The sequence below is a fragment of the Phoxinus phoxinus genome (genome assembly GCF_949152265.1).
Source record: "Phoxinus phoxinus genome assembly, chromosome: 25".
NCBI classification, from domain to species: Eukaryota; Metazoa; Chordata; class Actinopteri; order Cypriniformes; family Leuciscidae; genus Phoxinus; species Phoxinus phoxinus.
Window position 1 is genome coordinate 10,831,968 of NC_136900.1, and position 14,754 is coordinate 10,846,721.

The 14,754-nt window shown below is 42.9% G+C and overlaps 1 long non-coding RNA gene across 3 annotated transcripts in view; it reads right to left on the reverse strand.

Moving 5' to 3' along the window:
• The window catches only part of LOC306993422, a 65,133-nt gene extending 51,813 nt beyond the window's left edge, over positions 1–13,320 (reverse strand). For all 3 annotated transcript variants that reach the window (XR_013796446.1, XR_013796447.1, XR_013796448.1), the window contains exons 1-2: positions 13,135–13,320; positions 10,491–10,644 (exon numbers count right to left, since the gene is read on the reverse strand). This is a non-coding gene — a long non-coding RNA (uncharacterized lncRNA). The remainder of the gene's footprint in view (positions 1–10,490; positions 10,645–13,134) is intronic.
• Positions 13,321–14,754: the final 1,434 nt, after the last annotated feature.

Sequence of the window (14,754 nt, forward strand, 5' to 3'; positions counted from 1 at the left end):
TCGACGGACACACAAACACACACACACATACGAGCATCTGTCCTGAGAGCTCTTTACGGTCAGTGGTCACGGTCCAATCAAAATCATTCCTTCAACACTGTAAATACTGTTAGTCGACACACTCTAAATAAAATGTCACCGTGAATGTTAATCAATACATACTGACACTTTAAATAATCTGATCGCAGAGTTGCATGATTAGTGTCCAGATTTACACCAACCATCTGCGAGATGCTTTAAATAGGAAAAAGTCTGTAATTCAGACGTTTCTGGACAACTAGAATATGAAACTGTATGCTATATTTTGTGTTCTCGAAGAAATTCATCATATGCAGCCTAAGGATTTTTTCAGAGGAGAAAAGAAGAAATGTAATAATCAGTACAAAAACAGATAAAATATGACAGTGAATAATGTACTGTGTGGGCTGGTGTCACTGTTACAGTGTTGCTTTAGAGAAATAAGAGATTTATATATATATATTAAATATCATATGCTATAAGAACCCACCTGGAAAGCAAGCGGTAATATTCTCAGAAGGTTCTGGCACAGCTCTGAACAAACGGTCTTCCAGTAACATTAATAGAAAGCTTGTTCAAAAAATGTATGTTCTCAAAACATTAGCACAAAAACATGAGGTAACACTTTATTTTAAAGTGACGTAGTTACACGTTACTACATACTTACTATAGTAATAATAACAGTAAAAGTAACTAAACCCGGTTACACTTTATTTTAAGGTGTCGTTGTTAAACTGTAATTATACATTTAAGTGCTGAGTAATATTAATTAACTATGTACTTACTATAGCGTTAGGATTAGGGTTTGGTTTGGTTTAGGGTTAGTTGCATGTAATTATGCATAATTTATAGTTATTACTATAGTAACTACATGTAACAATGACACTGTAAAATAAAGTGTTACCCTAAACCCTAAACCTATAACTACAAGTACATGTATTTAACATTACTCAGTACTTATTTGAGTAAGTACAAGATAAAGTGTAACAAACATTATTTATACATCGCTTATTCATGGTTTTTTTTTCCTGATATGTTTTAGTTGAATGTTCGTCTAACATTTTTTAAAAGTTACTACTTTTTTCAGATTGTTTTTAGATCAGATGGGACGTTCATGCTCCTTTAATGTTCACAAGAATCAAAAATGTATGAGAACATTCAGAAATAAGGTTCTCTTACGTAGAGTTCTCTCGTACTGCGTCGAAGAACGCTACGGGAAAGATATTTCTTTGTCGAGATTGAAGCCAAAAATTAATCCTTAATTTTGTAATATTGTAAAACGCTTTTCTGAAGCATACAACCTAGGCGGAGCAATACAGCTCACCCATTGGCTGCTCTGCCAGAAAAGCACAGCCTATGCGAGGCCAGGACGCTGACCAATGAGGACGCTTCGCGCCCTTCTGCGTCACCTCCCGCCCAAACAGGCGTGGCCTAGGCCTATAAATACGAGCATAGCTGTCTAACACGCCGATTTTCTTAAATTCACGAAGCTGCACGCATCGTTGGATTGGATTCGAGCCGCCACAGCCGTTTGGATACAAGCACCTCAGCAGGACGCGCCTCTTACCTGAAGCCGCTGGTCATCGCCGCCTTCAGCCGCCGTTCCCTGCTGCGCTTCTCCGGCGTGGAATATCCTTTACATTATGTGTGTGTGTTTTGTGTGTGTGTTCGCCGTCGCGTCACACAGTTTTTCCACACTAAAAGAGCCGAGCGTCTTTTTCAAGATGTCTCGCACCTCCTGTGGCTCGTGTAGAGCCCCGCTCAGCGACGGGGACCACGTGCTTGTGTTTCCTGCCTGTGAGTATCACGCAGCTTCAGCTCTCGTCGATGGCGGCTGCCATCACTGTGATTTGATGCCTACGGTGACTCTGCGGACTCGCCTGGCGTTCATTTACTGAAGCTGCACCCTTTTCCGCCCGCTGTAGTGCCGCGCCGTGAAAAGCGCCGTGCTCAGCGGAGCCCGGAACCTCCCTTCACCACGAGGTGCTCGCCGCTACTGCCGCTAGCTTCTCCGCCCGCTTCGCTCGACTCTCTGACCGACGGACAAGGGCCGCTGTGTGCCGCCGCGTCCGTCATGGATGAGGAAGATGAAGCCGTGTCTGTGAAGGACGACTGCTGTTCTCTCCTCGCTTCGGGTAGCGAGGGATGGGCGAGCTCCGAGGATCTCCCCTCCCCCGCCGCTCGTGAGCGTCGACGGAGAAAGACCAGCATCGATGCGCTTACCGGCTGGATGGCTGCTTTTCTGCAGAGGAACGTACGTTACCGTCCTCACGACCCACGCCTTTTTCTTCCTGAATTCACGAAGAAATCGCGGAGTCCCGGAAAGCCCCGTTTTCAGCCAGGATGCGCATTTCTGCTTCGAGGAAAGCTACAGTGTTAAAATCCCGCCGCGGCCGGATTTCACTAAAATGTCTCGCTCGCACAGTCCCAACATTCGCGACCGTGCCAGTGTATTTTGCAGTCACCAAATCGGCATCAATGCCCGTTTGCCTGCACACAGACGCCGTTTTCACGACGCCCCAGGTAAATCTGAAAATGTATTTACTGGTGTCCCGGCCACGGCCGATGGTGTAATGTGTGTATCCGTAATGCCCACGACCTAGTGCCCATTCGTACACACAAGCACAGCCCTACACAATACAGGGCTTGCACACATAAAATCGACTCATCTCGGTTGTGCTTCACATGTAAGTTAGTGAACGTGCCCGCTTTTCAGTGCCCACAATCACTACACACTGCATGTCCCGTGGTTTCTGTAAAAACGAAACGAATGCACGGTCAGTCGGTTCTGATAGACAGTACTCTCTGTGCTACACGGTGTCCCGGCCACAGCCGATGATGTAATGTGTGTATCCGTAATGCCCACGACCTAGTGCCCATTCGTACACACAAGCACAGCCCTACACATACAGGGTTTGCACACATAAATCGACTCATTTCGATTGTGCATTATATGTAGTGAGCGTGCCCGTTTTCAAGCGCCCACAATCACTACAAACTACATGTCACACGGTTTCTATGAAACGAAACCAATGCACGGTCAGTCAGTTCTAATAGACAGTACTTCCCAAGTTCCCAGTGCTATAAATGTACCCGCGTTCACGCACCCACATTTATTCTCAAACATGCCGAGCCGTACGGGGCTCGCACCGCGTGCTCTCTCTTTCAGCTGAGAGAGCTGAGAGCGCGCGCGGGCTGCCCGCTCGATTAAGCGCGCCCCCGCATCACGCTGCAATGGCGCCCATGTTACAGCACACGACTGCTCTCGTGTCGCCGCCATTTCGCGACCAGAGCCCGGTTTTTCAACCCGTGCAAGCACAGCCCTGAACAACACAGGGTCTGCACACATAAAATCGGCTCATGCCGATTATGTTTTACATGTAGTGAGCGTGACCCACTGCCAAGTGCCCACAACCACTACACACTGCACGTTCCGCGGTTTTCTGTAAAAACGAAACTAACGAACGGTCAGTCAGTACACAAAAACAGTGTTCCCGGTGTTATAAATGTGCCCGCCACCAAGCGCCCACGTTTATTCACAAACATCACGAGCCCTACGGGACTCGTCCCGCGCGCTCTCTCTCGACACAGAGAGCTGAGCGCGCGCGGGATGCATACTGTGTTAAACATGCCCCCCGCCTCACACGCCACGGCGTCCATGTCACAGCACACGGTTGCTCTCGTGTCGCCGCCATTTCGCGACCAGGGCCCAGATTACATTCAACCCCTAGTCACACGTGCAGATGCATGGGAATGACTTCCCGGGGTCTCAGAATGGGTGCTAGAGACTATAAAAAGAGGCTATTCGCTACAGTTTCATCGACGCCCTCCCCGTTTCACGGAGAAAGTCGAAACTACGGTGAAAACAGAAGTAGCACATCTACTTCGAGCCGAAATAGCGAAGCTATTGAGCAAAGGGGCCATAGAGCCTTTATCTCAAGCTCAGAGCGAAGGGGGCCTGTACAGCAGATATTTTCTGGAACCGAAAAAAGACGGGGGTCTCAGACCCATTTTAGATCTCAGGCATCTGAACAAAGCGCTGACAAAGCGAAAGTTCAGAATGCTCACGACCAGAGCTATCCTCGCGCAGATTCGCCGAGGAGACTGGTTTATGGCAATAGATCTGAAAGACGCGTATTTTCATACAAATTGCGTCACGTCACAGGCGATTTTTGAGATTCGCCTTCGGGGGCCAGGCATATCAGTACACAGTCCTGCCATTCGGCCTGTCTCTAGCACCTCGTACATTTACAGTGTGCATGGACGCGGCGCTGGCACCCCTGAGACTCCGCGGCATTCGAATTCTGAATTATTTGGACGATTGGCTGATTCTAGCTCAATCACCTTCAGAACGCATCCGCCACAAGACCCTATTCTCGATCACCTCGAGTGCTTAGGTCTGAGAGTCAATTGGGAGAAAAGTTCACTGTTTCCCAGTCAAAGGATCTCCTTTTTAGGACTGGATCTGAACTCACTGTCTATGACAGCACAGCTGTCATCACAGCGCAGGCAAAATACCCTGCAAATGGCGAAATCCTTCCTCAGCGGCCACATAGTGCCACTCAGGAGATTTCAGAAAATGCTGGGCCTCATGGCCTCAGCCTCAACAGTGCTGCAGTTGGGCCTGCTGCGCATGCGCCCACTACAGTTCTGGTTGAGAGCGCGCGTACCGCGCCGAGCATGGTTACACGGTCGTTATCGCCTCAAGGTCACTCAGGAATGCATTTCAGCCCTGACACCATGGAGAGCGTCAGACTGGTACCGGTCAGGTGTAAGCCTGGGGACTTCCTCGAGCCTGAAGGTGGTGTCCACGGACGCGTCCACCTCAGGCTGGGGAGCACTGCTCGACGGCAGTCCGCTCTTTGGCCAGTGGTCAGAGCGAGCCGAACTACCGCACATAAACTGCCTGGAATTGATGGCAGTGGACTTTGCGCTGAGGCGCTTCTGTCCCCGGATAAAAGGACACCACGTCCTGGTCCGCTCGGACAACATGTCGTAGTAGCCTACATAAACCGCCAGGGTGGCGTGAGATCCCGGAACCTATTCAGGTTAGCGGAACGCATACTGGTGTGGGCCCAGCACAACCTGCGCTCGTTAAGAGCAATGCACGTGCCAGGCCACTTGAACGTAGGCCCGGACAGACTCTCACGGAACAACGTTCCTACGGGAGAGTGGTCCCTACACACACAGACAGTGCATCTGCTGTGGAAAACGTTCGGCAGAGCGGAAATAGACCTGTTTGCAAACCAGGAAAACGCTCATTGCCCAGAATTCTTTTCGAAGAGCGCGAACGCGCTGGCCAGAGTCTGGCCCCGCCGCCCGCTCTATGCTTTTCCTCCTGTCTCACTCCTGCCTCAAGTGCTGGAGCGTATCAAGGAGAGCGGATGCTCAGTACTGCTAGTTGCTCCATTCTGGACGAATTAGACCTGGTTCCCAGCTTTGATGCGACTGAAAAGTACTGCCCCGTGGCCGATTCCAGTGAGGAGAGACCTCCTCTCACAGGCCAAGGGCTCGATTCTGCATCCTCACCCCGAGCTTTGGTCCCTACACGTATGGGCCATAAGCGGGTACCCGCTAACCTCCCAAGAGGAGTGTTAGACACGATCGAACAAGCTAGGGCTCCGTCTACTAGACGGCTCTACGCTTCCAAATGGTCGGTGTTCTCTGGATGGTGTTCAGATCAAGGTCTGTCACCACTTCAGTGTGGAGAACCGGAGATTCTCTCCTTCTTGCAAGAGCTATTGGATAAGGGAAGAACCCCATCCACGCTCAAAGTCTATGTGGCTGCCATATCAGCGTTCGTTAATCCAACGCTTGGCCGTTCACTAGGCAGGAACGACCTGGTGGTCCGCTTCCTGAGAGGCGCCAGGAGGTTAAACCCTCCAAGGCCTCCTTCAGTCCCCGTTTGGGACCTTTCTACAGTGTTGAACGCTATGAAAGGGGCCCCCTTTCGAGCCTATTCACTCAGTTGACATGAAACACCTGTCTCTCAAGACCGTGTTTCTATTGGCTCTCGCTTCAGTGAAGCGTGTGGGAGACTTGCAAGCGCTCTCAGTGAGAGCTTCTTGTATGGAGTTCGGGCCAAACGACTCTATAGTCGTATTGAAACCGAAGCATGGGTACGTGCCTAAGTCCCTCAACACACCGTTCAGGGCTCAGGTCATCTCCCTGTCGGCCATGCCGGCCTCAGAGGACGGAAATAGCTCCCTTTGCCCGGTCAGGGCATTAAGAGCTTACGTGTCCCGCTCCGCTGTTTTTCGACAGACGGAGCAGCTCTTTGTTTCGTTCAGCGGGCGCTCCAAGGGACGAGCCGCAACGAAACAGAGTCTATCTCGATGGGTAGTGGACGCCATTGCGCTAGCCTACGCATCTAGAGGCTTGGAATGCCCTTTGGGCATCAGAGCACATTCCACGAGAGGCATGGCCTCTTCATGGGCTTGGTATAGCGGAATCTCGTTACATGATATCTGTATGGCGGCAGGCTGGGCCTCCCCGTCTACATTTATTAGGTTCTATAACCTAGAGGTTCCTGCGTTGCAGGCTAAACTGCTCTCGGTCTAGAAGACTATGTATAAGTGTTCCTGCCCCGCGCTGCGGCCCAGGTCACTTCAATGGTAATATGTACAAGTGCTCCTGCCCCGCGCTGCGGCCCAGGTCACTTCAATGCCTAATATGTATAAGTGTTCCTGCCCCGCGCTGCGGCCCAGGTCACTTCAATGTTTAAGCATCACTCACTGACAATGTGTCCCATGAGCATGCTATTACCCTTCATATATATCTATATTTACATATATATGCTATTATGCCTTAAGAGGCACTACTATAAGGGATGATGCTATTTTAGCCGCTCTCCCTATACTTCTTGGGGTAGGCGCTTGTATACCAGGGCGCGCGCGCCCTTAGGTGTCTGTGTCGATCCAAGAACACGCACGGCGGTTTGCATAGGGTTCCCGTAGCGTTCTTCGACGCAGTACGAGAGAACTCTACGTAAGAGAACGTACTCGGTTACTAACGTAACCTCGGTTCTCTCTAGGAGAGGGAACGAGTACTGCGTCTCATGCCGTGCGTGTCCACGCTGCGTCGCTTCATTGACGAAAATCGGCGTGTTAGACAGCTATGCTCGTATTTATAGGCCTAGGCCACGCCTGTTTGGGCGGGAGGTGACGCAGAAGGGCGCGAAGCGTCCTCATTGGTCAGCGTCCTGGCCTCGCATAGGCTGTGCTTTTCTGGCAGAGCAGCCAATGGGTGAGCTGTATTGCTCCGCCTAGGTTGTATGCTTCAGAAAAGCGTTTTACAATATTACAAAATTAAGAATAAATTTTTGGCTTTAATCTCGACAAAGAAATATCTTTCCCGTAGCGTTCTTCGACGCAGTACTCGTTCCCTCTCCTAGAGAGAACCGAGGTTACGTTAGTAACCGAGTACGTTTTCTTTCCTAATTGGAACATTATGTTCTTAGAAAATATATTTATGTTATCTATGAGACAATAAGGGCTAAATAATATCTATATTTTCTTCTAAACACACTAAAAGTGCTATTCTAGGGTATTTTGTCATTATTTTTACCTTAATTTAACTTGTTTCTTCTTAATAGTCTAAGATATTTGATATTGTCCCATATGCATGTAACTAGAAAAACTGTATAAATATATCAAATGGAACATGAATATACATTGAACTAAACCAGCTAAACTAAGAGAGAGGGCTTTGAATCCTCATCTTATAAAAACTTTCTCTCTGTCTGACTCAAATGTCTGCTGTTAGTTCTGGACTCTTGAGTGATGAATCTAAATGCATACATCGATTAACTTTCAGGCTAAAAAATGCAGAATCCGATTCTCCGCTGCTTAAAAGCTTCAAGTCTTTCTCTCGAGAGCAGCATCTCCTTTTTTTTTTTATTAAATCAATGACTGCCGTAACCTCCAAAAGGGCCATGAGCCAGTCTGGGGGTGGAGAGGTTCCTTTAATGTCCTACGGCAATACTCTGAACTTCCTGTTATCTCAGCCCAAGTCCAAACATAAAATACCTAAATATCTTCTCTCGATCGATGAGAGTCCGTGGCCCTCATGCCTAAGCCTGCTAAAAACATCCTGAAGTATAATAGACAGACATGTGTGAGTGTGTTTGTGACCTAGCTATACTTTTAAGTTAGCTAAGTCTTACAAAACTGCTGTTGGGAGGCCTTGTCAAAAGGTAATATGGCCTATATAATGTCTCTAGTCACTTGTAAACAAGCTATACTTATTTTTAGGGTATTTTTGTATTTAAATAAGGCTGCACGATTCATCAAAATAAAATATCACTGTGATTTTTAAACGGCAAAGGTTGTGATATAATTAAATAAATGTATATACTGCACTGTGTTTTTACATGTGCAATTATCTGCTATTTTATTTCAATATTTTGATTAAAGATTACGAAGGCAGATTAATAAAAAAATAGTTAAAATAATTTATAATAAATACTGCAATATTGCATTTTAAAAAAAATGTGTCCATTTGTCCATTGTGACTTTGAGGGCTCTCTCCGGTTTTCTGTCAAAATAAAAGTTTGATGGTTTAAGGTATGAATATGAAGATACTGTAATGTAACGTTTTTAATGTAAAATAAAATTATGAATATATTTTTCATTAAAAAAAATATTTTATAATGAAATATTACAATAGCCTAAACAAGCCTGGATTTTTTTAATCAAATTTTAAATGGCAATCACAATTTTATCAGAAAAATTTGATTAAAATCCCCCCCCCCCCCCAAACCGTGCCCTTATATTAATTATAATTAGCTTAATTTAAGAACAATAGAAGTTAATGAGATAATCATCTAATCTAAACATTGAAATCGTCAAATTAATAATTTCTGATTTTCTTTTTTCTTGCGAGCTGAATTTTTTTTAAACGGCTTAATGTCTTTTTAAAAAAAACGATACCGTTATCGAGTCCATGTAAACTACAAAAACGTGGGTTTGTGAAAACGATGACGTGTTTCTTTAAAAAGTGACATCGCCATCTACTGGCATGGCAGCAGAACGCAGCGTTTTTAGTCGTTTTCACTGAGCCGTGTGAACAGGGATCGTTTTGACAACGCTGTCGTCTGTGCGTTTTCAAAAATGCAAAGGGAAAAACGTTTCCGTTTTTAGTACATCATTGTCCTATAAACTTAGACTGGTTGAAGATGGTTTGGTAAGCTGTAGAGGAAGCTGTAGTCCAGTTCAAACCGATTATTAAATGATGGGCTCATAATTTGCTGCAGTGATCACTCTCTCTGTCTATCTGAGAGCGCAGAGTGCGGTTGCGGGGGTTCTGGCACCTTTCTGCAGCACCTGAGCTCTGTGACACAGCTGTTAATTACATCAGTGTGTGACACATGGCCACGGCACACACTCTCTGATCTCTCTCTCTCGCTCCCTAATCAGCAATCAAGAGCTCCAAACGTTCCTCCACTTCAGATCATCCCAGATGCTCCAAACATTTCCACCAATTTGCTGGGCTGCGTTTTGGCTGCGATTCTCATCAACACATGCATGTTCTGTTAATCGAGCTTAGCAGCACCTAGTCTGATATTCAATCTTTTATAATCAATACAATGAACTGAACATGGGTTAGCATTTCACACACAAGTCATTCATATGCTTAAAATAACTCAACATGTCACCAATGGCGTTTTGTTAATGATGAATTATATAAGCCAAAATTATCAAAAAAAGCCCTGCTTGGTGAACCCAAATATTTTATTCGCATATTTAAAACATTATTTGATTATATACAGCTCCTATTTTAATCAAACTAAGAAAGGGGTTGAACTTAATTTAATCTTCTATGATGAAATCATTTTTGTTCAATGAATTTATTTTTAAATTAAATACAATTTATTTGTATTATTATTATTTGTACTTTTTACTGTTTCTATAATTCTTTGTCCATTAGTGTTGGGTGTTTTGCAGGGTTCATCATTGCATCAGAAGGTGACGGCAAGTTACGAGAGTCTTTATGAATGAGTCATTTGAATCATTCACTCAAACGATTCACTCAAAAACAATGAGTACATTACATATATAACAATAAAAGAATATTGTTGGTTTAACTTAAATTTTGAGTTAATACAAGGAGATTGGTTTAATCAACAGGAACTCAAAATACTATGTTATCTGAACCACATAAGTTATCTAAGTCGTTTTGATAAAAGAAAAAATGTGATAAATCGTGAAAAATAGTTTTTTTTTACAATGTACTGATGCTGCAGAGACACACTTCAATTTATTCTGCTGAGGCTTTGTTCAGAACTCTATTCGTTGATTAAACTAATTGCGGATAGTGTGTATATACCGGTATTCTATTTATATAAACCTAAATGTAATTATTATTATTATAAATTACCTCTCGCTGTCTCTTATTGGCACAAACACACTCAAGCAGAAGAGTGGCAATTTTACACATGAAATCAGCTTGTGTAGAGGTCAGACAGGACAAACCTGCGTTCCCCATGGGTTCTTGCTCAGAAAACAAATCTGCAACACGGCTCGGACTGAGCACATCTGGATGGTGTGGTGGTTAAAGCTGCTAACTGGAAGACTGCTGGTTTGAAATCACCACCACTGAGCTTAACTCCAGGTTGCTCCAGATGGTCTGTAATACATGTATGTGACATCATAGAATCAAGACATATTTAGGGCATTTCCTTTTACAGTTTACGGTTACTTCTCAATACTTAGGTGATTTACAGTTTTTTACGATCGCTATGACAGTTTTTTCAATACATTTAACAAGTTTCCTAAACTCTTAACGCACCAACACACCTAAAACACACAATTGGCAAAACGGTTAATTTCATGCACAAAATCACACACTGTAAACTAAACTCCAAAACTAATTTTCAAAATACAATAATACACTAACACAATACACTATGTCTAACAAAACACTGCAAACATGTTTCAAAATCAAATAATTATTCAAAACACTAACACATGTTCTCTTCCAACAGTAACATTTAGTCAATCATAACACAATGACAAAAAGAACAGTAACATCAGCTGAATTTACAGAAACTGCATTATGTTATGTGTCAGGTCTGCCCTTATACAATAGACAGTTTATTGTATTGATCATAGATTGTGTTTTGCACTGTAGTTTCTTTTGAAGCCTATCTACATTTTTTGTTTTGTTGGGTTTAGTAAATACATGCATTTTGTTGCAGAAATTCAATACAAAAAATGAATGACCATCTCAGAGTAGCTTTCTGTACAGTTTATGAAAAACAGAATTCCTGCAGTAAAGACTTTATTTGCAAAAGGACATTACTGCAAGATATACCTCTCCCTTGTCCTGGTCCTTGCCCCACTCCTCTCCCTTGTCCTGGTCCTTGCCCCACTCCTCTCCCTTGTCCTGGTCTTTGCCCCACTCCTCTCCCTTGTCCTGGTCCTTGCCCCACTCCTCTCCCTTGTCCTGGTCCTTGCCCCACTCCTCTCCCTTGTCCTGGTCCTTGCCCCACTCCTCTCCCTTGTCCTGGTCTTTGCCCCACTCCTCTCCCTTGTCCTGGTCCTTGCCCCACTCCTCTCCCTTGTCCTGGTCTTTGCCCCACTCCTCTCCCTTGTCCTGGTCCTTGCCCCACTCCTCTCCCTTGTCCTGGTCTTTGCCCCACTCCTCTCCCTTGTCCTGGTCCTTGCCCCACTCCTCTCCCTTGTCCTGGTCCTTGCCCCACTCCTCTCCCTTGTCCTGGTACTCGTCTTTTCTTTCTTTCTTTCTTTCTTTCTTTCTTTCTTTCTTTCTTTCTTTCTTTCTTTCTTTCTTTCTTTCTTTCTTTTTTTTTCTTTCTTTCTTTCTTTCTTTCTTTCTTTCTTTCTTTCTTTCTTTCTTTCTTTCTCTCTTTGTGTTGCTCCATATTGTTCCTTTTCCACACAAGATCAGCCTAGAGTCCTCTTTTAGAACATTTGATCATGCGATTGAAAGAACCTCAACACCTGAGTGTGCTTCTGGATGGGAATCAGCTGTAATTTATATATGTGCAAAACTTCAATAAGCTGTTTCTCAGTAGCAATGGAATACAATACAGGGAATATATTTGTGTTTCAATTCACAATATGCACAGCTGTTCACTTTGACTTTAGCCTATAAGTTATGTTTAGAACATGATGTTATCTGTTCTGACATACAGTGTGAAAGCATTTGCAAATTTGGCAGTAAAATTACATTGTTTTGGTATTTGTTGAGCTTGAGTGTAAAAGAAGTTCAAGCATTTTAAATTTGTGTTAACTGTATGCATTTTGTGTCAAAGCAACAAGAAATGTGTTAATTGTATAGCCTACAAAGACTGATGTTGTGCTAACCGTGTTAAGAGTTTAGGAAACTTGTTAAATGTATTGAAAAAACTGTCATAGCAATTGTAAAAAACTGTAAGCTCTCCTAACCAACTTTCAGTTGGCACAGCAGTTAATTTCACATTCAAAACACACTAAAACTACCAAAACACTTCATTCATTCATGTACTGCTTATGTGGTATATGTTACAGCTCATGTTTACATACAGAACAAAAATATTCCTAAATCCGCTTCTGATGTTAATGAAATTGAAACATTAATGCATGTTAGGCTATTATATCTTATTTCTTTGATAGTATCATATTTGTTTTAGATTTAGAATACATTTTATTATGTATTACTGTAAAAATGTTGCAAATTTCTGTCTTATACATTTTTGTGTAACTTGTGCTAGGTTTTGACTTAAATTAAACAGTGAAAAGAGTAGCCTATGTAGCCATGTGCAAATTGGCCTGTAAAGCACATAAAGTTTTGGCTGTGGTGTTTGTGTCTACGTCTTAAAATAATTCATGTAGTTTGAAATAAGTAGTCATTGAATGCATTTTGTGCCAAAACAATGATAAATGATCAATAGTTTAGCCCACGTAGACTGATGTTGTGCTCACTGTGTGAAGAGTTTTGGAAAACTGACCGTATTGAGAATGTGTCCTAGCGGTTGTAAAATAAAAAAAAGACTCTTAACTAGTAAGCTAACAACCCCATAGCAACAACAGGCTAAAAACCACTCAGCAACTGCATAGCAACGCCCTGGTAACCGCCAAGAACACCTTTTTGAGAGTTTGGTATAGGCCTACTCACATTTTTTACGCTCTTATTTTCTTCACACACAAAAAGTGTAGCCAATAATAATTATTCAGTGTGAATGCTAGAACCACGTCGAGTTCGTGAATGAGATGCAGAGTTGTGGGACTCTGTTTGAGTTCAGTTGCAGGCATAATTTCTGTCAGTTAAACTCCCTGGAGTTCCGTCAGGGCGATATATTGATCCGGCAGCTCCGTGTGTGTGTGTGTGTGTGTGACTGACAGGCAGCAGCCCAGCTCGGCAGGAGACGCTACTGTTTACATGATCCTCCAATGACTCACCACCATGTTGCCTCGCCATGCATAAATTAGCATCTCATTTATTACAGTAAAAATTCAAAAATCCAACGTAAAATAAATGTTTTATGAAGAGATTTCAAATTTCAAAGCTCCGCCTGGTGCAAGAAAATAATATTGCTTATATTATTGCTTATATTAATATCATTATCATTTAAAATGATATATTAATATCATTTATCAGCATTAGTTAATTTAGTTATTTAAACAAGAACCCCTGAAAAGTGCACACATAACAAAATAACTAAATATATAGGCCTATATTAAATATGTAGAGAACAATAAACAAGACACACCTGGATGGTTTACCCATAGCTTAAAATTTTTATTTGGCTATATTTATACTGTATATACAGCAGGATTTCTTCAGGCGTTTTTATATTGTCTTAAGACTGAATGTTGCTGTTTAAATAAATATAAGGAATTTGGCATGCTACTGCAGTGTACTGGGAACTATTCTCTGCTTTCAAAAACAAGTCTAAATCCTCTGAAATAGTGATAAACAAAGTTTTAGTCTTTAAAGAATTTATGTTGTCATTTCTTGTGGAGGGGGGGGGGGTAATCCAATTTATTACACCCCCAAAAAATTGTATACACACTGTTTTTTTACTTCACAATAATGATTAAAACAATTATTGAGATTGATAGCCTTTTAAATCTAGTTTTTTTCTCTCTCACACAAACTTAAAGGGACAGTTCACCCAAACATTAAAATTATGTCATCATTTACCCAACCTCAAGTTGTTCCAAACCTGTATTAATTTCTTCCTTCTGCTGGAGATATTTTGAACAATGTCGGTAAAAAAACAGTTGATGGGCCCCATTGTCATTTTTATTTTTCCATATGGAAGTCAATGGGGTCCATCAACTGTTTGGTTACCCATATTCTTCAAAATATCTTCAGCAGAAGAAATAAACTCATACAGGTTTGGAACAACTTGAGGGCAAGTAAATGATGACAGAATTTTCATTCTTGGGTGAACTATCCCTTTAACGTCTAGGTCAAGATGATGATTTCTTGCATGGATTATACGATACTGAGGTCCGTTCACGCCGACTATAACATTAAAGATATAGGCTAGTTTAAAAAATGTTTTAGCCTAAAAGCAAAAGAATAGCAGATTCCACTCAACAACTTTCACAACGATTTTCTCCAGCTGATGAACGATAAAAACATAGACAACCATTCAGAATCCACCTTGCTTTTAATAGTTAGCATTTAAAGCACTTGCTACTAATAAACAGAAGGATATCTGCGTTGGTGAAGACGCTAATATAGTCATCGCTCTTGTTGTGAACGGGCCTTAAATGTGGGCCTTTA